Source organism: Chenopodium quinoa, unplaced genomic scaffold (assembly GCF_001683475.1).
Source record: "Chenopodium quinoa cultivar QQ74 unplaced genomic scaffold, ASM168347v1, whole genome shotgun sequence".
Classification (NCBI taxonomy): Eukaryota; Viridiplantae; Streptophyta; class Magnoliopsida; order Caryophyllales; family Amaranthaceae; genus Chenopodium; species Chenopodium quinoa.
The window spans coordinates 649,795-674,347 of NW_018742433.1; the positions used below are offsets into that span (position 1 = coordinate 649,795).

The 24,553-nt window shown below is 35.8% G+C and overlaps 1 long non-coding RNA gene across 3 annotated transcripts; it reads left to right on the top strand.

The window, feature by feature from the left end:
• The first annotated feature begins 3,083 nt into the window (after positions 1-3,083).
• Positions 3,084-8,166, top strand: LOC110715242. 3 transcript variants are annotated; one of them, XR_002510275.1, is made up of 7 exons: positions 3,084-3,503; positions 4,345-4,391; positions 4,805-5,166; positions 5,490-5,533; positions 5,630-7,251; positions 7,504-7,581; positions 7,665-8,166. It is a non-coding gene; the product is annotated as an uncharacterized LOC110715242 (long non-coding RNA). The 3 variants fall into 3 exon arrangements; XR_002510271.1 differs by having other exon boundaries at positions 4,348-4,391; positions 4,805-5,066; XR_002510272.1 differs by having other exon boundaries at positions 3,233-3,503; positions 4,805-5,066; positions 5,630-5,883.
• Positions 8,167-24,553: the final 16,387 nt, after the last annotated feature.

Consider the following 24,553-nt stretch of genomic DNA (forward strand, 5'->3'; position numbering starts at 1 on the left):
AGTTTGAACCGAACCGGTGCCAAATCCCTTTCTCCTCTTTTTTTTAAAAAAAAATATCTTTTTTATTTGGCACTAATTTGAACCGGTGCCAAAAAGATAATTTGCCACCGGTTTGGCTGGAACCGGTGTCAAAAGCTTGTTTTCCAATCCCGCCCGTTTTTTTAACCACCGATTTTCAAAAACCGGTGCCAAAGGTGGGGTGCCTTTGTCATTTTTTCTACTAGTGTTTCCATTAAGCAAATTCGGGGCTCGTCATAGCTTGTTTGTATGTCGCTGGCTCATCTCCATCCATGACTAGGATGTCCTGATCTTCGGTTAAGACAATACCAAGGTATCTGTCTAGTTGAGATCTTGGCCGTTGTGACCTACGAAGGGTAATAGGTTGAGCATTTACATTGTCTGTTTGATTCTGACCAATCTTATCAACTACTTCTAAAGCATTTTGACTGTCAGTTTTATCAGGTTGACATTGTTGCTCGTCCTCTCGAACTTCGTCGAGTTCGATTTTCCTCCGACTTGTCATTTTGGAAAGGTAATCCATCTCCAAAAAGACACCATCACGAGCAACAAACACTTTGTTCTCGGATTTATTGTAGAAGTAATACCCCTTGGTTTCTTTTGGGTAGCCCACAAAGAAACACTTGTCCGATTTTGGGTGAAGTTTGTCAGAAATTAATCTCTTGACATATGCTTCGCAACCCCAAATCTTAAGAAAAGACAACCTTGGAGGTTTCTTAGTCCATAATTCATATGGAGTCTTTTCGACAGCTTTTGACGGAGCACGGGTCAGTGTTAGTGCCGCAGTTAGTAGTGCGTGTCCCCAGAAAGAGATAGGAAGTTCACTAAGACTCATCATTGATCGAACCATGTCTAACAAGGTTCTATTTCTCCTTTCGGATACTCCGTTCCATTGAGGAGTTCCAGGAGGTGTCAACTCTTAAAGAATACCATTTTCTTTTAAGTGATTGTCGAATTCATGGCTCAAATATTCGCCTCCTCGATCCAATCGAAGTGCTTTTATCTTCTTGCCAAGCTGATTCTCAACTTCACTCTGAAATTCTTTGAATTTCTCAAAGGATTCAGATTTATTCGACATAAGGTAGACATAACTATGTCTACTATGAATTGTCTTAGTTTTGTCAGCGGTATCAACATTTGTCTAATTATATGTAAAAACATGCAATTTCCATTGAACATATATAAACAAGACACTTCGAAACAGCTATTGTCAAAGTCTTACGATCGAAATACTTGGTGTCCAACACCATTGATCATAGTATTTTCAAAATCATGATGAAACTAAGATTAGTTTAATTAGATGTCATAGACAAAATAAATGTGCCTACAAGCACAACCAAAAGACCATCTTCGTCGTCCGCTCGTAGTTGCACATCCACTTGTGAAGCCCTCTCACTTGTTTCCTGAAAAAGGCAACGTAAAGTGAGTCATATTCTGCATCCAATACCTAAGAATAGCTTTAAACACAAGTGCTAAGGAAGATACTTGAGGCAGATGCCACATTCCTCTCTTCCTCCTCTTGGAAGAGCTTGCATTCCCTCTTGTAGTGGCCTTGCCCACCACAATAGAAGCATCGCATCTTTGCCTTGACCTTCTTGAACTCCCTTCTCCTTGCTCTTAAGGGCCTCTTGGTCACTCCATAGGCGATGACTCGGCTAAGTAGTTGCACCACCTCCATTAAAGAGCGCGTCTCCTTTCCCGCAGCTATATGCACTCTAAGTGCATCATAGCCCGAGTGGAGCGAAGCAAGCAAGATATGCCCCGCCATCTCATCCTCCAATGAGATTCCGAGAAGCTACATGTGTTTGAAGAGCCTAGTCATTCCAAGCACATGAGGTCGGAGGGGCTACCGCGTCTTAATTTGGCATTGTAGACCATTGTCCAAAGCCGGCGCCTTTCCTTAGCAAGACAACCCACATTCGGTGGCTTTATCTTCATTTTTTAGAGTGACCTAGTCAAATCAAACACGAGTCCATCATAATTGCCATTGTCACTCTTGGTGACTTTCACATTGACAACGTCCTCAAGGCTTTGAGGAACATGTCCGGAAGGTAGGAGGAAAGGCTTTCCTTCCAATCTTCCGGGATGGAATTAGCCATAAGTCATGAGACTTTCTTGCAATTGGAAGATCATTCTTCATGAGCCTCATCGGTCATGATCCCCTTAAAGAAGAAGCTTGGATTGGGAGTGTCAAGAGTGTACTCCAAGGAACAATTCCGAAGAGTTTTCCTGAGTTCCTCCTCCCACTCCTTGAAGTTGACCAAGTTAAGGCAAAAAGCCAACTTATCGGGGAGTTCCGGGCACATAGAATTGTTGTTTGAGTTACTTGCAGACATGGTTCTACAATTGAAAGAATTTGAAATGAAAAACCATTCATAAACCAATAAGTTTGAAATTTTTAAAGCGTTCATGCAAATTTTCAATCTTATTGAGCATTTTATCCACGCATTAATAATTTGTCCCTTTTGGAGAGAATAAAATGATTCCGAGATCCCAAAAATCAAAAAGTGATTAAGCATACTTTGGCTTGTCTTAACACTAGATATTTTAGGGTAAGCAATCCAATTGCTAATAGCTCTAAGCTACTCTCGGTTTGATAAAACGTCGCATCTAATGCTTCCTTGCCATTTTATCTCTTTTGCCATGACATCTAATGACTCCTTACTGATATCGTTGAGCTTAACCAAGATCAACTCGTATACCTAGTATACCTTACGTTCCTAGGGAAAAAGTGATACCTTGCTTTGGCGTAGCCCATCACGTACGCGCATTAGTTCGGTAAGTGTTGTTCTTGGAACGGCAAAATTTTAGCTCAATATTTTTAAGGGACCTAGGGTTTCTATGTTGGTTGATTTAAGTGAACTTAACTAATCATCGCAACTTTTGAAATCCTAGACATGCATCTAACATTCAATTATATAAAGCATAAAATTAGATGCATTTAGAAACTAGCATGACCCCTTAAAATCTTCAAATCTTCAAGGGTCTTCATCTTGGCTCGTCTTCATCAAAACATCGTCTTGTGACAACTTCGCCAAAATAAAACTACTAGCTACTACCACTAGTAGAAAAAATGAATTACGCAGCGCACTTTTCGCACCGATTCTTGAAAACCGGTGGGAAAAGAAATGGGCGGGATTGGGGAAAATATTTTTCCCATTGGTTCCTAATAAACCAGTGTGAAATCATATTTTTCGCACCGGTTCAAACCGGTGCGAATTACGAAATATAAAAAAAAAAACCCGGGCTGCTTTTCTTCTTATTTCTTTCTTTCTTTCCATGTTCTATACTTTTAATTTCCCTCTCGTTTTCGCCTTCGTTCTCTATCCAGAATCCCGAATTGCCCTAGCTTTCTCACTCCATTGAAGCAGCACCTCCGCCTTCTCACTCCATTGAAGCAGCACCTCCGCCTCCATTGAATTGTGCTCTATATTCTCCATTGAAGCCGAATCTGAGCTTTCTCACCTCCATTGAAGCTGCTCCTGGTTTGCTTCGATTTTGCTTCCTTTTGGTTTTGATTTTGTTTTTTTTTTAGTTGTTCTTGATTTTAATATTCTTTGCGATTGATGAATTGTTGGTTGATTTTGTTGTTGTTGTTTTAGGGTTGTCGAATCTGGTTGTGTTATTCATGTATTATTGAGGTTAATTGGAAAAAATTAAGGGTTTTCTAATTTCTCGAGGCTGTTAATTGGAAGAAATTAAGGGTTTTCCAATTAAGGGTTAATTGGAAGAATGTCATGCAATTCAATTTCGTTAGGTCTCTTTAAATTTATGTACATACATTATTGTTGTTAATATATAATTCGTGAACTCTTGTTATTGTATATGTTGAAAATTTTGAAATTTATTTTATTCCATTGAGTTAATTTTATCTGTATTAAGTAGAATGTGATGGCATTGAGTTAGATTTAAAATTTATTTTGCGGAACTAAGTTAAATTCTTGCTATAGTGAATAGAATATTGATGTTTTCTGTATTGGTTGATTTTTTTTTCTAGGTCAATTTGATTCTTTAGAAGTGGGAAATTGGTGTACAACTTATGGTATGAAAACGCAAAAAAATTGATTACTAATAGTCATTTCAACTGAAGATACTTATTATAGTGTAAGACTGTCAATTCTAATTCCATGAACAAATATCGCCACACCAAAATCAATTAGGGAAATATTGGCAAAGCGTGTCCCAATCACAAAGACCACTATTGCAGGAACGAATGACATAGGAAGGTTGTGTGTTGGTCAGGGAGTCTAAATCATACAGTCATTTTTATGTTTTCTATTTGTAAATTATAAAACTGAGTGTAATTCTTTTGTTTCATCACACCAGCAGGAACTCTAAGGGTCTTATTGTTCTAATGAAGACTACTGATAAGGGTAAGTCTGATCAATTTATTACTATTTTTTTTTTTGCCTGGTATCTTTACTAGTTTAGATTCTTCGAATTAAGCTAAGTAGTACTCTGTATTATTGTATTACTCATATTTATAAAAGGGCTACATTTAGTGTTAGTTGGATGCTAAGTTAGTGGGATGCTTCTGATTGGTTTGTTTTCCCTTTATGGCGGTCTTGTTACTAATTGAGCTTTTGACAATCTAAATGTTGGCTATAATGGTTGATGCTAAAGAAAACTTTAGCTGGGTTGGTAAATCTTGTTCCTTGAAAAGCATCCAGTGTCAAACATATATACGAAGTTGAATGTTGCCTGTTGAGCTCTTGGGAGCACTAATTGTCTAGGAGTGTTTATTTGTGTGCATTTACAATTTCGTTTCTATAACTCGCTTTGACAGGTAAAACAACATCAACAGCCAGCACCAGGCAGGCACAGCACCACCAAACAACAGCTAACAGCCAGCAGATAGCCAACAGGAGTGGCAGATGCAGATGGTACTCCTGCCACAACTTCAGACCTGGGACTCGATAATACAGCAGCAGAGGCTGTTAGAGAAATGGCACATGATGAATATCCTGAGTGGTTCCTCATTGAGATGGGAATTGTTGCAATCGATGCTGCTCAATTGGCAAGCGAGCATCAATCAGCAAATAGGAGAGGTCAGAGGATGAAAACTACGGAATTATGTTGAGTACATTTGATAATTCGATTCCATGGAAAGTCGAAAAACCTTTAAACTATTGCCATGCTTCGGTGATTGTAAGTTGTAATTGCTCTGTGTAAATGGATCATTTGGTATAAAAAAAATAAAAAATAAAATAAGTTGTTTGGATGAACTATTTTAATGTTAATTTGTTTTATGGAATGAGCGTTTTACTGTCAAGAGCTTTTATGATTTTTATTTGAGTTACAAATAAATGAAAGGAAATCATATTGTTTTCTATAGAATATGTTCACTTCTAAAGTTGGGGTTGGGAATTTAGGAATGCATTTGATAATTTTGGCAGAAAGATATTGTCTTTGTAGCATGCAAACAGCAACAAACATATTGAGCTAATCTGTTTCTCTCTTACTACTTGCAGCTCTATTCAAACACCCTTTCGGATTTTGATTTTAAGCTTGAAAGGTGTGTAGTTCTAACTTTTGTTTTATTTATCATCTTTCATGAGAATTTAGCGGTGATTCCATAAAATGAATTGTTTGTTTTTACTGTTGTTCTCAGCCTTGCTCAAGGTTTTCGCTGCTTGTCAGATTTTGTGGAACACCTTGCTGCTTCAGTTGATATTGTGTTTCCTGTCATCCATGGTCCTTTTGGTGAAGATGGTACTCTTCAGGTATATAAAAAGGATGCTTTTGTCTAGGAGGAGTTTTTCGCAGAAATCTCTCATGCAATTAGGCATCCAGGAGTTGTTAGAGCAACCAAAGGTTCCTTTTGTTGGTACAAAATCAAATGAATCTTGCAAGGCATTTGACAATGTGAGTTTATTGCTCTAGCTGACCCTCTAATACTTTGAGGACCAGTTCATTGTAAGCATTTAATATTACCGATGATGTGCTATGAATCCATGACTAACTCATATAATAGTGCGCATTATGTCATATCATTCTATCATAGCACTGTTTGGTTTAGCTGGTTCATAGGGAGGCTTCTGTCAGGAGTTTCTTGCTTCTGTCATAAGTTGTCTATGCATGTCACATGCGCATTATGCCCTATAAAGATGGAACAAATTAATATTAAACTGGGAAAACAGCATCTCAGATTAGTTATTTCGGATCTTCCCACTAGAGGGACGGGAATTGAGTCTACTAAGCCAGGTGAACTTCTAAGATTTAATCTGTCGTACATCTCAATTATTTTCCAAAAAAAAAAAAAAAAAAAAGGCTTGACCAGCAATTATACAATTAAACCAGATTAAAGCATATCAATTTTTTTTATAAGATGTCAAAATGCCAAGAAGCTAGTTTCAATTGGAAAGACTCATGCTACTTATGAAGTATGCTTTAGAAAAGAGTAATTTGCTGATAGTTTGTATGCTTTACTTTCCTTGGTCTGATGTAGAAAAAGCGAAAAGCTTTAAAGAATTACTAAATATTTATGCTTACCCACACTCACTTTTTACTCGCTCTTTCTTACTTGATCCTTGTTTCTCTAACAAATTCACCTTTTTCTAACACACCCCCACGTTTTTCTAACTTGCCTTAATTATGAACCTACAGAAAGTGGGTAGAACAAAAGAATAATAGCTGAGGGAGTATATAAATATATAAGCTTATCTACGAAAGGAGATTATATGCAGTTCTTCCTAACATAAACTCTATTATATTTTAACTAATAAGGAATGGGATCTATTATGTGCCTAGAAAGTGGGATTGGTTCTAATTTTCCCTGCTTATCACCAATCTGTTTCTATTCTTTCCTTTGTATTTAATGAACAACTAGCCTTTGTAGGACTTATCTCATCATATCACAAATTTACCTCTGTTGTTGGTTTAATGACTTGAGTAAGAAAAAAAGGTTAGCTATCTCTGGTGCTAATTATTGGGGCGCCTCTTAGTGCATTTATGATTACGAACTCTGTGAGAGAAATTGAGAAACAATGTTGTCAGATATAGCTCTTCCATATGATTTTCAAGACTATTTTAAACTCATAAATTCTGGGGGATCTTTTTTTATGCTTATGAAAGGTTATATGTTTTGACTAAGGGAATATTGAAGAGATTCTGAAGCTGAAGTAAATGCTTTTAAAGTTATAGAAAATCTAGAAAATCGTCAGCAGCTGTGTACAAGGTCATTAAAAGAAAATCTTCAATTCAAGGAGAAAACTCTAAGTATTCACCAATAAGGTATACTAGTTGTAAATTGGGCAAATTTTTGCTCAACTAATGAACTATACGAAATTGAATGAAAAATATCTATCCTTAGAGGTCGTTTCTCCACTTTGTTGGGTCCTTATTAGTTATTATACTATAAACAAAATCAAATATTGTGTCTCAACTCTTGCTCGTTGCTCCTTTTTTAAAAAAAAAAAAAATTGTTTTAAAGAATGTAATCTTAGCTATTTTGCTACTGATAATTTTTTTTATTCATGCTATTAGGAAAACGAGTCAAATGAAACCGATCTACAAAAGTGGTTTGAAACAAATCAATTGGATCTCGGAACAGGAAAAGTTGTGGTAAATAAATTACACATTTGAAAACTCTTTTCATGAAAGTTTGAGGTTATTCCATTCTTGTGATTATTTATTTGTTGTTTCAGGTAAAACCAGCAAGAGGAGGATCAAGCATTGGTGTTACTGTTGCATATGGAGTTGCTAATTCCTTTACAAAGGCTTGCCGAATAATAACAGATGTATGTATTGTACAATTGGTGACATGTCACTAGACAATAGACATTAAACTGTGAAGGTAATCCCCCCTGAATAACGGGTAAAAGAAAGATAAAGGAGAGGAGGGAGAAAGAGGGGGTGGGGTGGTGTTAAATTCTTAGTGATATGTGTCATTATTGAATGACTTACTATACTTGTACTTCATTTATGCCCTAGCTGCCTTGCATGAAGCTCAGTAATTCAGTATGGCCTGGAATGATGAGCGAATTAAGCAACTCTGTTGTGCTGTTGGTATGCTGGTTTTGTCTTAGTTTTTATTCTATTTATCAAAGATGTAGTGCTCTTTAATGGATGTATGACACAAATATGAAGATATATGTGTTTTATGTATAATATGATTATATAAAAGTATTTGTACAATTTAAGTGAAAAAAATGCAAAAAAAAAAGCAAAAAAAAAAAAAAAAAAAAAAAATTGGGGCACTTTTGGCACCGGTTTTGGAAAAGAACCGGTGCTAAAAGTTTATTTAAAAAAATATTTTTGGAGACTTTTGGCACCGGTTCTCGGTTTTCGCACCGATTTTGAACCGGTGCGAAATGTATGGGGTTTTAGCACCCCCCAAATCCCCACCGGTTCAAAACCGGTGCTAAATGGGGGGTTTGAACCGGTGGGGGTTACGTATTTTCGCCTAGTGTACGACTAGGATTAATCTAAATATTAAGGTACAAAAATACTCAACGGTACACAGACCGTATTTAGATTTACAAAAATACGTAACGGAACGCAGTCCGTATTTTCTATCTTAATCGGGCCCCACTAGTTGCCATTTTCACGAAACCTGTGAAACAATATATTTTCCATTCATCCATTCACTATATGTGAATGGCCCATGCATTTTGCGACGAAAAACAAGTAATAATGCACAACACGCGAAGACAAGTAACTAACTTAGGTGGTTAATCCAATTAACTCGCCTAATTAAAACTAGTCAAAGTTGTTTAACATATTATGTTTAGTAAGACGCAATTTGTTCACGATACAATTCATAAGCTCTCACTAAATTCCGCATCCAACTTAATTAATTAAGCCGGTAAACCCAAATTTTGTCAAAAATAAAATTTTGCAAGAGCCGGAAAAATCGAGGTCTAACCTCGTTAAAGTTTTATTTTTTTTTAAATAAAATTAAAACGGCAAAATTTTGCAAAAGACGATAGCCCCAAATCAAGCAAAACAGCCCACCAACAAAAGCGAGGGCTGCGCACCATGGCTGCTAGGCAGCCCCTTACGTTGCGTGTGGTGCTAGCTGCTAGCAAGCTCGCCTAGCGCAACATGCCTTGCTAGCTAGCACCAGCAGCACGCTACGCATGCTAGCTGCTCTCTGGCGCTGGCAGCATTGGGCTGGCTGGCTGGGGCTTGCTGCCTCGCTGCCCAGCAGCACGCACAAGCTCTCCAGCGGCCTAAGGCCCACGCACCCAGCCATAGACAACACGTAACAGCAACCCTTCGCCACACTGCACAGCAACACCTCGAGGCTTAAGCACCATTGTACGCATCAAGGCAGCCACATGCGGGCTGATAGGCAGCCCAGCTAGCCTTGGTGACGCTTGGGTGTTTTTGCCTCGATTTGCGTGTCGTTTCTCGGGATTTTAATCCCGATTTACGTGTGACATAAAATCAATTCTAAATTTATTTTAGAATGAATATAGGGCAAAAATGAAAATAAAATAAGTCCAACTTAATTAAATTCAATTTTAATGGTGCACAAGCCTAAATCATCCAAAATTTCCCTTTGAAATAATTTAGGTCTTTCTTTGATGCTTAAAATTGAAGGCTATACCCAAAATTAATTTGACCAATATGCAAATTAATAATGATTTTGACAAAGTAGGGAGTTGGAAAATAAAATCAATCATCCAATGAAAAATTTCCAACTTTTAACTTATGTAAAATAACAAAATTACATCTTCCAATATGAAGATTAATCAAGATTTAATCTCAAGTACTTGAACTTCCAAGACTTTAATCAACACAATAATGATTGAATCCAAAAATTAGTTCAACCATGGAATTTAGAATCAAAGTTCCAACCATTAAATCCAAAAATTAGTTCAACCATGGAATTAGTTCAACAATAATGATACCACAGTTGGGTTTCGTAGCGTCCAACGCTACGCGGAAGAGAAACCCGCCCAAGACCCGCCCCAATAATTAAAGCAATAAAGCATGCATAAACATAATTAAACAATAATTAAGAAAAGGGATAAAGAAGTAATACCCTTGAAGTATGCTTCGCTCGCAAACCGAGCTCTTACTTCGAAGCTATTAAGCCTCACAAGCGTGACGGCCTCCAACGGCTCGTACCCACGACCCGACCCGAACGATCTTCGCCTCGAGGGTTAGTCGACACTTGACCACGTATAAAACTAGAGTTTTACGAACTTAAAGGTTTTCTCAATAATAGAGATGCCTTTTTGAGTTCCACTCAAGTTGTTTCCCAAATGCCCAATCTTGGGGTATTTATAGGGAATGGCAACTTGCATCCCCATATCATGATCAATGTGAGATAGTTGCATTTTTCACTAATTTATTTAATTCCAAAATAAATTATAAAACAATGCAATTGCAAATCAACAAGTGGCATGAGGAGAAGAGAGGTTCGGTGAGGACCATGACCATGGGGGGAAAATTGCCTTACTCCCCAAGGCTTTGCTCCAAGCATTGGTCCCCACCTCTCACAAACCGGCACCAAGAAAAGGGAGTGAGCTGGCTGCCAGCCTTGCTGGCCAACACGTACTGCCAGCACGCACAACTAGCACGCATCAGCCCCCATCCAGCGCATGCGTGCTGCTAGCAAGCCACGCATGCTGCTGTGCTAGGCGAGGCCCCTTGCTGCTGCTGGGCGAGGCTCCTAGCTCGCAGTGCTTGGTGCTACCATGCGAAGGCACGCACGCAAGCACGCAACTATGTGAAGGCATGCACTCACACGCACACACGCGCACAACGCCTAGTGCTAGCGATGTTGTGTTGTGCGCCTAGCTGTGCGAGGCCTTGCGATAGCACCTAGGCACGCAAGCACGCATTGTTGCGGTGGTGTTGTGCCATGCGAAGGCATGCACACACGCAAGCACGCTGCTGTTGCTTAGTGTTGCCATGCGAGGCATGCACACATGCTAACACCTAGTGCTAGCGATGGTGCGCCTAGCACACATGGTGCGCCTAGGCTTGCGCCTCGCCATGCAAGGTGCATGCTAGCTCGAGCTAGCCTAGCGTCCACATGGCTAGGCCATTGTGATGCTACGGCTACGCTCGAACTTGTTGCTTGTTGATTTTGCGACGCTCGGTCTCGACGCCCTAGGCTCGATATCCGACGTCTGTGTTTGTAATACTCTAGTGACTCATCAAATCCTTCGGATTGATTCGTCTGTTAGAAACAGCAGCTAGCAGCAGCTAGCGAGGCCCAGCATTGCTTGCTAACTGCTCGCCTTACTAGCGTTGCTAGCTTGCTGGCACGCTAGCGATGCTAGCTAGCTGTGCTAGTGAGCTGGCGCTGCTAGTATGCCTACTAGCCTTGCTGGCCTCACCTTGCCCACAAGGCATGCTCAGCCAGCATGCTTGGTCATGCGATGCATGCTGGGCTTGTGGCCGTGCCTGGCCATGCGTTGCACGCTGGGCTTGCAGCAAGGGATTTTGCTAGCCATGCTAGCCCACCTAGCCCACGATTGGCTAGGCCATTTTGAGGCTAGGATTTTCACGCGTGTTGACTTGTTGTTTGATTGATTTTTCCGTCTCGTCGATTCCTAAATTTGACTCGACTTACGACGCTCGGCTTCGACACTCTAAGCTCGAAACCCGACGTCTTAGTTCGTAAAATCTCTATTGACTCATTTAATCCTTTGGATTAATTCGTCCCTTCGGTTCAGTTACACGATTGGGTGTGACCCGAAGGGTTCAGTCAAGATTAAGTTGTAATATTAATTATTCATTAATATTATTGATCGGAAGCGGCCTCCAGCTAGGCACTCCGATCACTTAACCTCACTAAACAGTTAGCTTTCTAATTAATTTTGAACCCTCTATCGGAATAATACACTTGTTCGAAGGACACCATTTCTTTCAACTCCCATTTGTGAAAGGTTAAAAATAGTGTAAAAGCCTTGTCTATTCCCTTTCCTATCTCACATTTTTTTCCAACCCCTATTTCTTCCTTTCTCTTCTTCGGCTCCTCTCCCCCGGTCCCTTTTTCTATCACACTCTCTCTCCTAAGTCCCGACTCTTCTCCTTTCCCGGCATGCTCTCTCCTCTTTTGGACTGCCCTCTTTCTCTTTCGACTTGCCCTTTCTCACTCGCCCGACCTCTCTCTCCATTAGCCTCTTTCTATCTCCTAGGCCTTTATTCTTTCTAGTCCCTTCTCTATCCCAACTCCCTCTCTTTCTCGATGCATAAAAGTTAAATATTTCTAGCTATGAGTATTTATGTGTTAACTAGTAAGGTAAATGTAGAAACCTAATTGTGTCTCCATAAAAACCAAAGCCAGTGATAGGTACCTTTCACATCTTTGATTATCGAGTTAGGTGAAGAGTTGAAGACTCTCGTGAAGTTCTCTTTAGCCTTAACCATTTCTAACCTTTCCTAAAATGTTTTAATCCAAAATCATTCATTTCGTGTCTTTAAACCCAAAATCATTCATTTCGTGTCCCTCAAAATCATCCATTTCGTGTCCTCTTTATAAAAACGTCCAAACCACATTATTTTGGTCCATTATCTTGGTTCAATAATTTTAGAAAAGAGCTTTCCAACGATATATTATAAGCCAAAATCTGACTCAAAACGAATAAGTTATGGCCAAAATACTAGACCAAGCCCAAACCGACTCTAGGTCCACCTTACCTACGACCCAATGATCCCATGAGGGTCCAAATACCTTAATCCTAATCCTAAACCATTTAGGAGTCACTAGGAACTTCTAGAAGTCTCTAGAAGGTTCTAATCTATCCTTTCCGAAAGATAAACATCAAAGAGTTTGAAATTGAATAAAACTCCTCTTTTTTAAAATCCTTGTTCTATTCGAATTCAAAGACATTCAGATATGATTTTTGTGACTCATAATTTTTATCTAAATATTGGATTTTTGGATAGCACTTGAAATTATATTCCCAATGATATATCATAACCCCAATTCCGAACTATAACGAAAAAGATATGAACGAAATACCAAACTCTATCCAAAACTGACATTGTCCCACTATTTCGGACATATATTTTATTCTACAAAAGATATCAATCTAATTTTAAGTGGGTTGGAAATTAGACTTCTAGAGCTTTCCAACGATATATTATTTATCTTATTCTGATTTCTGAATCAAAAGTTATAATAAAAACAAATACCATAAAAACTATTGTCTATGGCGCCGCGTTGGAACCTGTTTTATTCTGATTTAGATTCTGACTCTTTTCTAATTTTTCGACCTCTTTTTTCTTATAAATAGAGGTCGTTTTCCTCCGTTTTCAATCATCAACAAGCTTGATCACCAACAATCATCATCTAATCCTCTCTCTAATACTTTCTCTCTCTTGATTCTTTTCTTAGCCTAGCCTAAACACATCCCAAACACACATCCTTATACTTTCCAACGATATGTTAGGAAGAGATACGAGGCATCAAAGTGAGTAGATCTACTATCCTTATTCCTTGATTTTGATACAGAAATCATGTTAGGATGTTGATTTTGATTCCTAGTATCATGTTTAGCATAAAGCTTTGATTTTTATTAGTGACATGGTAGGGGTTGTTATTAATCCGTTTAGTATCATGCCTAGGATCTTACTAATAATAGTATGGTGATGATTGTTGTGTCAATTAATTATACATTGTTTGATTATTCATGATTTATTGTTATTGCTTGATCACGCCCCTTCTTGCAGGTTTAAAGGGAATTTGTACTTGAAATTACATCTAATAAGATAATTAATAATTTGATTTAGGCCTAATATGATTTTAATTCAAGTAATCACCAATAATAGATTTGATTGTGCATTAATAATCAACCAACATAGATTAAACAGGTTTAGGGCTAACTTGATGTATGTATGTTGATCGGAAAGTGCACATGAACATCATAAGAATTAAGTAGAGGCCGATTTAGGGCGGGTTCAATCTCTTTTAGGTTGGATTCGTACCATCATCCCCGAATATCCGGTCATGGTTACGGACCACTATAGAGTTAGCGATCTCTGTGATCGTGAATGGGGTGTAACATTCACAACCGTGAATGGTTTACAAGTTCCTAAAACTTGTTGGCGACTCTTTTATCTCTAGTTTCTTTCCCTTTGGGCGCCACCATGCTTAAAGGCATGATCGCAGTGGGGCTCAAGGTTGAGTTTGAAAAATTCCCTACAGTAGTACATTTTTTCGGATATTTTGTAACTTCACTTTTGGAAAAAGAAAATGAATAAGATAGCAAATATTTTAAAAAGGTTCTAGTGGTAAAAGATCTTGTAAAATTCTTTGAATATCGTATGATTTTACTTTTTGAAAATGAAAATATAATAGATTGTAAAATTATATAGGTTACACTTGTTCCCTCCCCCCCCCCCTCCCCAGGCCCCTCTATTTCTCCCAGCTTCTCTTTATCTCCTACTTTCTTTCTGACTCTCTCTCTCTCCATTTCTCTCTCGAGCCTTCTCTCTCTCTCTCCTAACCTATATCTCTCTTTATCACTCTATCTATTTATCTATCTTTATCTCTAGCTCATCTCCTCTTTCCCTTTATTTCTCTATTTCTTTCTACATTGACCTTTATCTCTCTCTCGTGGCCCTCTTTCTTATTCTCTCTTTATTTTACTCTCTTTTTCTCCCTTCTCTTCTCTCTCTCTTCTTCCAGCTCCTCACTCCCGGGCCCCTTTTTTCACTCTCTATTTCTCTCTCGACCTCTCTTTATTTCTCTCTCTAATGACCACTCTTTCTTTTTCTCTCTCCTAACCCCTCTTTTCTCCTGACATTGGCCCTTTCCTTACCTGCCCTTTATCCGTTGCCCCTTTTCTCTTTCATGGCCCCCTTTTCCTCTTTCAGCCTCTCTCTCCCCGCCCTTCTCTAACTTCGCTCCTTCTCACTCAACGCATCCCTCTCTCCCCAACCCTCTCTTGCTATCTCTCATGTCCTATCCTTTTTTTTTCTCTCTCTCTCTCCCCCTTTCTCTCCTTCTCCCCCTCCCCCTCTATCTTTCCCTCGCTCTCTCTCTCTCTTTATCTTCCGATCTCCTTCTCCTCTCTGTCTCCCACTCTCTTTCCCCTCTACTCACGATTCTACCTTAAGTTTGAATTGTTTTTCTAAATGTGTTATTAATTAATTTGACTTTCTATGCATATCACATTAATATTGAGTTTTAAGCACATAAGATTGGCAATTAAGTGACCATATCTCTCTTTCTCTCTCCTTTCGTTCATCCCTATCTCCCTCCTTCTTTACTTTATAATTTTGCAAAATTTATAAAGTTAAACTTTACTTGCGTTCTCGATCACTTGCTCTCCTCTAATAAGGTTTCGACGATGTACCCTGGTCATCCTGTTTTAGCACACTTCTTTTCCATCTTCCTCTACATGTTTACACTTATATGGTTTAGTTACTTTTCAATAAGTATTATTTATCACTTCTTTGATTACATTCTAAAAAATAGTCTTCTAATTAAAGTGCTCTTTATCTTTTTCTCCATCCTTTGTAGTTGTTGGGTCTTTTCTACAATTAAGCACTAAGAATTGACTCTTAACGTGTTTTGTTCTCACGTATTCCTTTCCTTATTGTCCCAAATCTCTCCTCTCTTTCTCTGCTTCTTAAGTTAATTGTCTTGATTTGTTAAGTAATTTTCTTAAGTGGTCTCTCTCTATAGCATTTTGAAAGCCTTTATTTTCCCAAGCTAATTGTGTTTTCCTAATCTTTTTTTTTTGGTGCTTTGCGTTTTCCTAATCTAATTACCTATTTTTCTTGAATGGTCTCTATCTCTCTTTTCTTTTTCTTTCGCTCTATCCCTTTCTCTAGCATTTAGTAATTCTTTTTCTAAGCTAATCTCTCTGATTTTCTTAAGTGATATTTCTTAAGTGGTCTCTCTCTTTTATTTAAATAATCTTTCTTAAGTGGTCTCTCTTTCTCAAGTGATCTTTCTTAAGAAATTAGCTTAAGAAAGTGTAATTAGATTAATTGGTCTAGCATTTTTCTAAGCTAACTGCTTTGATTTTCTTAAGTGCTCTTTCTCTCCCTCTCTTGAATATTTTAGTTAGTTTTTTCCTAATCTAATTGCCCTGATTTAAAAGTTATCTTTGTTTGTTTCAAAATAAAAAATAAAAAAAAAAAAAGTTATCTTTGTTAAGTGGTCATTCGCTCTCTTTCTCCTAAGCCTTAAGAAATTAGCTTTAGAAAGTGTAATTAGACTACTTGGTCTAGCATTTTCCTATGTTGATTGCTTTGATTTTCTTAAGTGCTCTTTCTTTTTCTCTTGAACATTTTAGTTAGTCTTCTCCTATTCTAATTGCCCTAATTTTCTTAAGCTATCTTTGTTAAGTGGTCTTTCGCCCTCTTTCTCCTAAGCTTAATTGCCCTGACTCTCTCTCTCTCTCTCTCTCTCCCCTCCCCCCCCCCCCCTTTAAAATATTGCAAACACATAACATGAGTATCATCCAATAGAGAAACATAATAACTACTCCCTTTGTATATAATTACTATTTGCTCCATTTTTCCATGTGCAGAATTTTAGGAGAAATGGTAGAAAGTAATACTACCTTTGTTTCATATTATTTGCAACAATTTGACATAAAGTAGAGAGGAAAAATGTTTAATCGTTGTAAATAATATGAAAATGAGATAGTATAAATTATGAAGAAAGTGGGATTGGTGAAAGAGTAAAATAATATAGCTGGAACGATAGAGGATATAAAAAATATTAAAGTATAGTTGTTCAAGGTCCACTATAAGAAAAGAAATTAGTAAAATATTGTGAAAAGTATCCCAAAAGGAAATAGATCAAGTATTAAAATCCAACCGCAAAAGAAAAGTGGAACAAGTAATAAAATACAAAGGGAGTACATCGTTTCTCATATTAACTAAGAAAAATATTCAACATATCCATTTAAGGTGACATTTATAGGATGGTGTAATAATTATTGTTGTTTAATAATAACTGACTTCCAGAAATTGATCTAAGCAATATGAAGAATATAAAAGTTTACATAGACTATTATATACTACGTATTAGAAACCAACCTTCAAAATCTAAACCCTCTATAGGTATGTAAGTATGAATTTTGATTGCCAAAATCTAAATTGTTGTCCTAAAATAATAATTTCACATCAAACAAATCTATCCATTTCAAATCTTGTGTTTACAACATTACCTTAATAAAGGCAATGTACACAAAAATTCAATATAAAAAGCTAAACTATATAAATAATACCTTAACATAGTTTATATGCAGTATCATAAATCATTGATTTGTCCAACTAAAATATGTTAAAAGCAAACCCATCAAACTATTATTTCATCAATCCATCTCCATAACCTGAAAAATTGGCAAATCTAGAGTGTACTACAATAGAGTGTTTTTCATATTAGTAACAATTAGAAATTGATGAACAAAATTTAAAAAGAAGTTACATAATTTTATTTTTTTTTCATGAGCATTTTGACTTAACCACTATTCAAACACATCTCTTTGACCGTGTTGTGTAAACTTACATTAAAATACACATTTTTGAAGTTTAAAAAAAAGCAAACTACCAAGGAGTATGTACAAGGCAGCATATGTCCATATCAATTGTGCCCATCGCGACTCTTTCCAGAAGAAGACATCAACTCATCAAGTAAGAGGCAAACCAGTAGACAGGTGGGCTAGCAAATAAAAACCGAGTTGCAACCTGCAAAGAATTAAAGCGTTAAAATCAAATCAGGACTCCAAAATGAAGTTTCTAAAGTAGTCATCCTACTCATCCATATAATACAAAAGATTCTATAAGTTAATCCTTAAAATACGACTATGAGGTAATGAGAATAACTATCACCTGAACATGCATAACAAACAAGGCTGTGGCAACCATGAAGCTCAAGTGAATGATGAAAGAATTCACTTGCTGAATAGTATCTGGATTTAACCGAGACCTGATTCTTTTTAGGAAACACATATCTTTCAACTGTCGTTGACTTTTTTGGTCGTCGCCTCAAATTTATAGGCTGCCACACAAAAAACGAAGGATTGTGAAGTGGACTCGATAAAAAAAAATACCGCAGCTAATTATGACATAATTTTCTGACGAGAATTAAGTTTGGAAAACAATGTTTGAAAGAAACTGGAAAATGTTTAAGAAAAAGAAAATTTGAATAACCTGCACTACATAATATTGCAGCCATCAGGATGCAAGAAAATGTCACCACTGTCAAAACCATTTACTATACCCAAAATGGCATAAATAACATTGCAAGCTAAAAGTTCAGAAGAAATCATGAAAAGAGCATTACCTTCCATGAGGCATCGTGAAGAGCCTGATATTTTCCCTGACCTTCCCCTGAAAATCAAGAGGCTCGTATCTTTCACTTCTGCAGCTTTCCGCATTTTTAAAAAAGATATTAGGATATGCTTTGACTTGATTTTTTAAGATTTGGTGGAGAACAATTTGCGTTTACATATATAACTATAGATACGCCTTAATTTTTATCAAATATAATAATTAGTTGTAACTTGTATAACCTTCTTTCAATTAAGGATCATGATAAATAAAAATGGGAAGTAATACAGCAATTGGCATACTTGTTCACCACGAGCATTAAAATTGTGCAGTCTGATGCAAGCTATAAAAAAACTAAGATTTGGTTTAACAGCCATGTCTCATATCTTACCAAACAAATTGTAATAAATTCTTATTCGTGAAACTTAAGGCAAAATTTCTATCATGCCTATTCAACAACCAATGTCTTTGCAAATAATATCCAAATTCCAAAGCTTGCTTTTTGAATGAAGGTATACCTCTGGTGATATATCAAGGTATAAGACCATGTCTGGAGCCAGCAATCCCATCTCTGGTGCCTGAACAAAGAGAAATATGGTCATATTGCAACTTAATAGGCAATATGCGTGAATGGACTGGTTGATTACTAAGAGCTGGAATCTTCAAATCAAGTAGTCAACATAATTCACACTCACTCAATGGCTCAACTGAGGATGGGTTTTCAATAATTGTGTAATTGTATTTTTTCCTTATATCAGCCATTGTCTCTTTACAGAGTGCTTCATAGGATGCCATTGTTACCAAACCAAAACAGTTGAACAATACGTTCAGAAACAATATTTAATCCTTACACTTTCACAAGTTATGGGATGATGAAAACTTGAAAAGTTAGTAACCAATTTTATAGAAGATTTAACAATCACTAAAACAGAGATTGTGGGAACAACATTATACCTTACACCAATCAAAATCAAGGCCTTTGGCAGATGAATGAGCTATGGTGTGTGAGCTCTTCTAGCGTTTTGTTTGACATGCTCAACATTCATTTGACATGCTCTTCCCCCTTCTGTTTTGTTCATCATAGCCAAGACGCATGAACCAGGAAAAAGTTAAATAACAATTTTAAAAAACACAAATACAATAAATAGGAATAAAAGAGGAATGAAATGCAAATAACATAAATATGATGAGAATCAACCAAATCTAGAAATTTGATCCAAGAGATTCCATAGAACAAAAGGCTACTAAACACTTATCATTGATATAATCACCAAACAGAACACTGTAGTACATAGCAAATCAACTACAAGCCTAAAAAAATTCAAACTAAGATAAGGGGCAAAAAAGGCAGAATGAATTACTTTCAAAAATAGTAGCAACTTTTGCCTTCATCATAACAAGCAGAGTTTTACCAGGACAAAAGAGATGGTGGTGAATATTATGTAGCAATCATATCTTTAGACTTTTTATAACCTGAAATATACGACTCATATAACTCCTTTAAGCGGTGGATTACATTTGAAACATAAGATCAACTAATAACTATTACTAACAGATTTTCAAACCATAATTTCAATAAAGTCAATCAGTATAGTTTATATACTTGAAATCCGAAATATTGAATCAATAATCAAAAGCATGTAAAACAGTCAACTCAAATGGCTGATATCAAGTGACCGTATTATAATATTGAGACAATTTGCAGGAGTTGCTTTGTGCAAGGTATTGAAAAATTACAATTGAAACCATGAATGAATCTCAGTCCTCTCAGATTCAATTTTTATCAATTTTTATTAATCTGAGTACTTTTCAGAATTTAAAATCTTGAGGTGAATCCTTAGGCAAAACATAACATGTGTAATCATCCAAGAAAGTCAATTAAATAGCTCTATAAGTTTGAAAAGAGACTGTCTATTATGGCAAAGAGAGTTTTAGCCCTATCTTATCCAATCTTAACAAAGGAGTAGCGACTTTAGCGAAACCCCTTTTAATTGATACCAGTCTAGTGTCTCACCCTTTTGACATCTCAAGTTTCACAAATAGTAGTCAGTTTAACCCAGTAGCCTCACGAGTCTCACTCCAATTAATGGTGGTAATGGAAATAGTCTTGTATATAAATATGCAGAGAAAACCCCATAATAATGCAAATTTATTTTCAATTATCTCCCAAGTATGTGTTTAGCTTTGTAAATTTCCATCAGCACTTGTTACCTTATTAGAGGTGGTTTCGAGTGCTAATGAATGGAAGTTTGTGAAGAGAAAAACATAGAAGTTGAGAATTGTTATCATGATCATTGTCACAAGACTTTACTGACAAATTTACTTATAAACTCATTACCATTATTGTCATTAATTATCACCTATAGATAAGGCCCTATAGAAAATAGCTCATTCACATTCAAACAGATTGTATTATACTGCCTCACTCTACCCTTGCACTCCACTCCCCAAGATGAAACAAACATGCGCTAGTATACTACAAGTATGTTGGTTATTAGTACTGAAACAAGTCTTTAAATTAAACTTCATCCAATTGCAGAGAATCAACAATCCAGTTTGAATACCTCACTTCAATCTAGCATTCAAAACCAATAAATCAAAATATTCTTCTCACTGACATTCTCATCCTTATTCATTTCAACTACAATATTCTGCTGACACATATCGTATCCACAACAGATCAATATTTCTATTAAACTGCAGGAATGTTCTCAAATATCCAATATAAAATCCAAATATCCTATTTAAACTGCAGAAATATACTTAAATATCCAAAATACATACAAACCCCTATTAAATTGCAAGAAATTTAGTATACATCCAAATACTCCTATAAAACAGCAGGAATTTTCTTAATTATTCAAAATACATCCAATATATGCATATTCAAGTATCAAATCTCAATCATTCCACCAATATGTTCCAGTAACTAAACATATACAAATATCTCAGTATATAGAGCAGCAAAATCAGAGAAAAAATTCAAAATAACATATACAAATCGAATAAATCTTTTAGGTCAAAACCAATTCAGACAGATCTCCGCAAAATCGAACATCTAAACCCTAAAATAACAGCAAAAAACAAAAAACAAAAAAAAAATAAAGAAAACACACAAACCTAAGCAACTTTGTAAGCATTCATAGTATCTTCTACAACAGTTTCCTTTCATCACCAGATTTAAAGACAGCCATATAACAATGATATAATCTCCCTTCATCTTCAAGTAGAAGACTCTTGATTCACTAACAGAAACAGTAGGAGTGAGATGAGAATTGAGAAGCTTCAGAATATAATCACAGATATCAGAAAGCTCAGATTCAACATGCTTTCCATGTAGTACTCATTTAGGACTACGACACAGTTCTGACATGGGAGTCCCACAACTACCTAAATGGGAGTTAATAATATCTACGGGTGCCCAAGCACTCAAAAACATAAGCTGAATGAGCTTACCCTCAGTTCATCACAAGACCATAATTTCCACCAGGACCACCAAATGCTTCTTGCCATGAATCCAGAAGTGCCAACATTTTCTATCCTACTTACATGCATGTCAGCCTGAAAGATCATTTTATAAAATCCAGATGTTAGGTAAAATTAAGAAAAGCATTTTAACAGCTTTAACAAAGACGTTAAGAAGATAGAAAAAGAGAGCATTGCAATGCTGCAGAATTTAAGGACCAAAATATAAGCATTAATGCATTTCCTAATATGATACTTGTAAAAATTACAGTATTCATGACAAAATCACGTGTTGATTACTGTTATTTAAGTTTATTTAATACTTAAGGCCTTAAAATAAATGGAATTCTTTTAACTAAATATATGATTACAATAAAACCTCTTCGAACCACAGTATCAATTTCTACATTGATAAAATCACAATCCCAGTCACCCAACAGAAACCCAGAAAATTCAGATAAAAATTAAACAACCCACATAATTCAATTCAAATTAACAAGATTTTACAACCAAAAAGTTCAAGAATTTCACCGAATTTTGCTTTCTTGGCTTCGATTTCCAAGTAGAAGGACGCGGAATTTCAATTACATCAGGGTCTTTGAGCGACAAACTATTGTTGCTACTACTCCGAGCAAACATTCTCTTCCTACAAAACCCCAGGAAAAAAATATATAAAATTAATGCAAAAAGGAAAGAAATTTAAGAAAAAAAATTTAAAAGATAATATAAATAATCAAAACCCAGAAATTTAAAAATAAGAGATGATTACTTGGATTTTCGAGGAGGTTGAATTAGATCCTCCATTGCCGGCGAAGTGCAAATAGATCATAACTTAAGTCATTACAACACATAGATCAAAAATCCACCTAAGAACCCTAAACTATAATGACAATTAAATCAAAGATAGTGTGAAATTAAACCAAACCCCAGATCGTCAAATTGATATTCGTGATTGCAAGAAAGCAAAAGATCATACCTCAGCATTAATGGAAAAAGTCGAAATACGCTTCAATGGAGGAGAGAGAGCGCTAGAAATTGAGGAGTTGAAAGGCAACAAATTCAATGGAGGAGAGAGAGTGCAAGAATTTGAGGAGTTGAAAAGGCAGAATGAGTGAGAATTAGAGTCATACGATACATGGCTGTGAGGGAAAGCAGGGGCAAAGCAGTAAACCCACTGTTCATTTGAACAATGCCCAAGTTCTCATATTTATAGAAAGGGTTTTAGATTTAGATTGACTAATATTTGGGTTCGGGCAATTGCCAACAAAGTCATTACGTAAAATCAACAATTATAAATTTAGTTCATGACTCAATCTTCTTCTCATAATTATTTTTTTCACATATATTATCATTTAATAAATTTTGATCTTTTGTTTGCAAAATGAAATTTGATATGACATAGTGTTGAGACATCAATGTTAGAACTTGAAGTTGTATAAGCTTGCGTTATGTATATACCACATTTACAATAGTACTATACTTCTATAACTTGTATGTATTTTATCTTTGTATGATACAGTGAACAATCTTGCGGGTTTAATGTGTAATTTGATTATCTTAGATTCTTAGGTTGAAGATCATACTGCATTGTCAAACAGATATTATGTGACTAGAGATTAAATGATTTTATTGCTTTGTAAACAATTCATATTTAAGTTCATGTGATTTGGTTTTAAGAATTAAATGAATTTATTATTTGTTTGAACTTAGTTTGGTTTATTTAAGCGCCTTAAATGGTTCCAATATATAAGGAATATTATATTTATTTTAATAAAGTTATTTTTGTACTTTATTTAATATTTCCCGCTGCAGTATTCTAAATAAATCTAAATGTTTTCACACGTAACAATAACAAGTAAGTAATTTGCCTAGGATATTTTTGAAATTTTGTCGAAAACCACCTTTTAAAAACTAGAATTTGTGAGTTACCTTATAAAAACATGTTATAAGGAATCACCTTTAAAAAAAAGAATATTTTACAATTTACCACCTACCGCTTTAATAGGTGACATTGACCAAATTCTCTCCCATTAACTAATAAGCATGTGCGAGGAACGTGACTTCATTAAACCCCCCAAACTTAATTAAGAAAATTTGTTAGAAATCACCCTTCACAAACCCAAATTTGTGAGAAACCACCTTATATAAAATAATGTTGTAAGAAATCACCTTTAAGAAAAAAATTAAAATAAAACATAGCACCCCAAATAAAATAAATATACTTACTCTTGTCCTTTTTGTTTGATTGTTCTTTCTTTTTCGTCTTGCCTGTTCTTTGAAAGTGTAGTGTTCGGGTTGTAAATTTTACAAACTTTAAAATTACTACTAGCAAAATCTACATCCACACTTGGTGTTTGCAAGAGAGTGTTGTACCCGAAATTACAACATAAACACGTTTTTCCCAAAACTCAATTCCATAAACAAATCCTAAGTTACGTTGTTAAAGGAATAAATGGAGAATTTGTCAAAGGAAGAAACAAATATTTTTAAAGTGGTATTTTTACAACATTTTATTTTTTATCAATGGTTTCTCACAAATCTATATCAATATTTATACTTCTAAACTCATATATATAATAAAAAAAGTGTTCCCATCATTCATTGTTCTTCATTTCACTTCATCAACTTGTATTAAAACTTTTTAAATATTGTCCATGCTAGATTCGAAAACATAACCTCCAGTTTTAACACTATAAGTCTTGGCATTAAGTAATGCGATATTTCATGTTCTCTCTTGCAAAGCAAAATTCAAATTAGTGAACACCATTGCAAAAAAAAAAAAAAAAAAAAAAAAAAATCCCTACATTTTAAAAAGTTTGAAATAACTCATATAAATAATGTTTGGACAATTACACCATCTGAAATATTT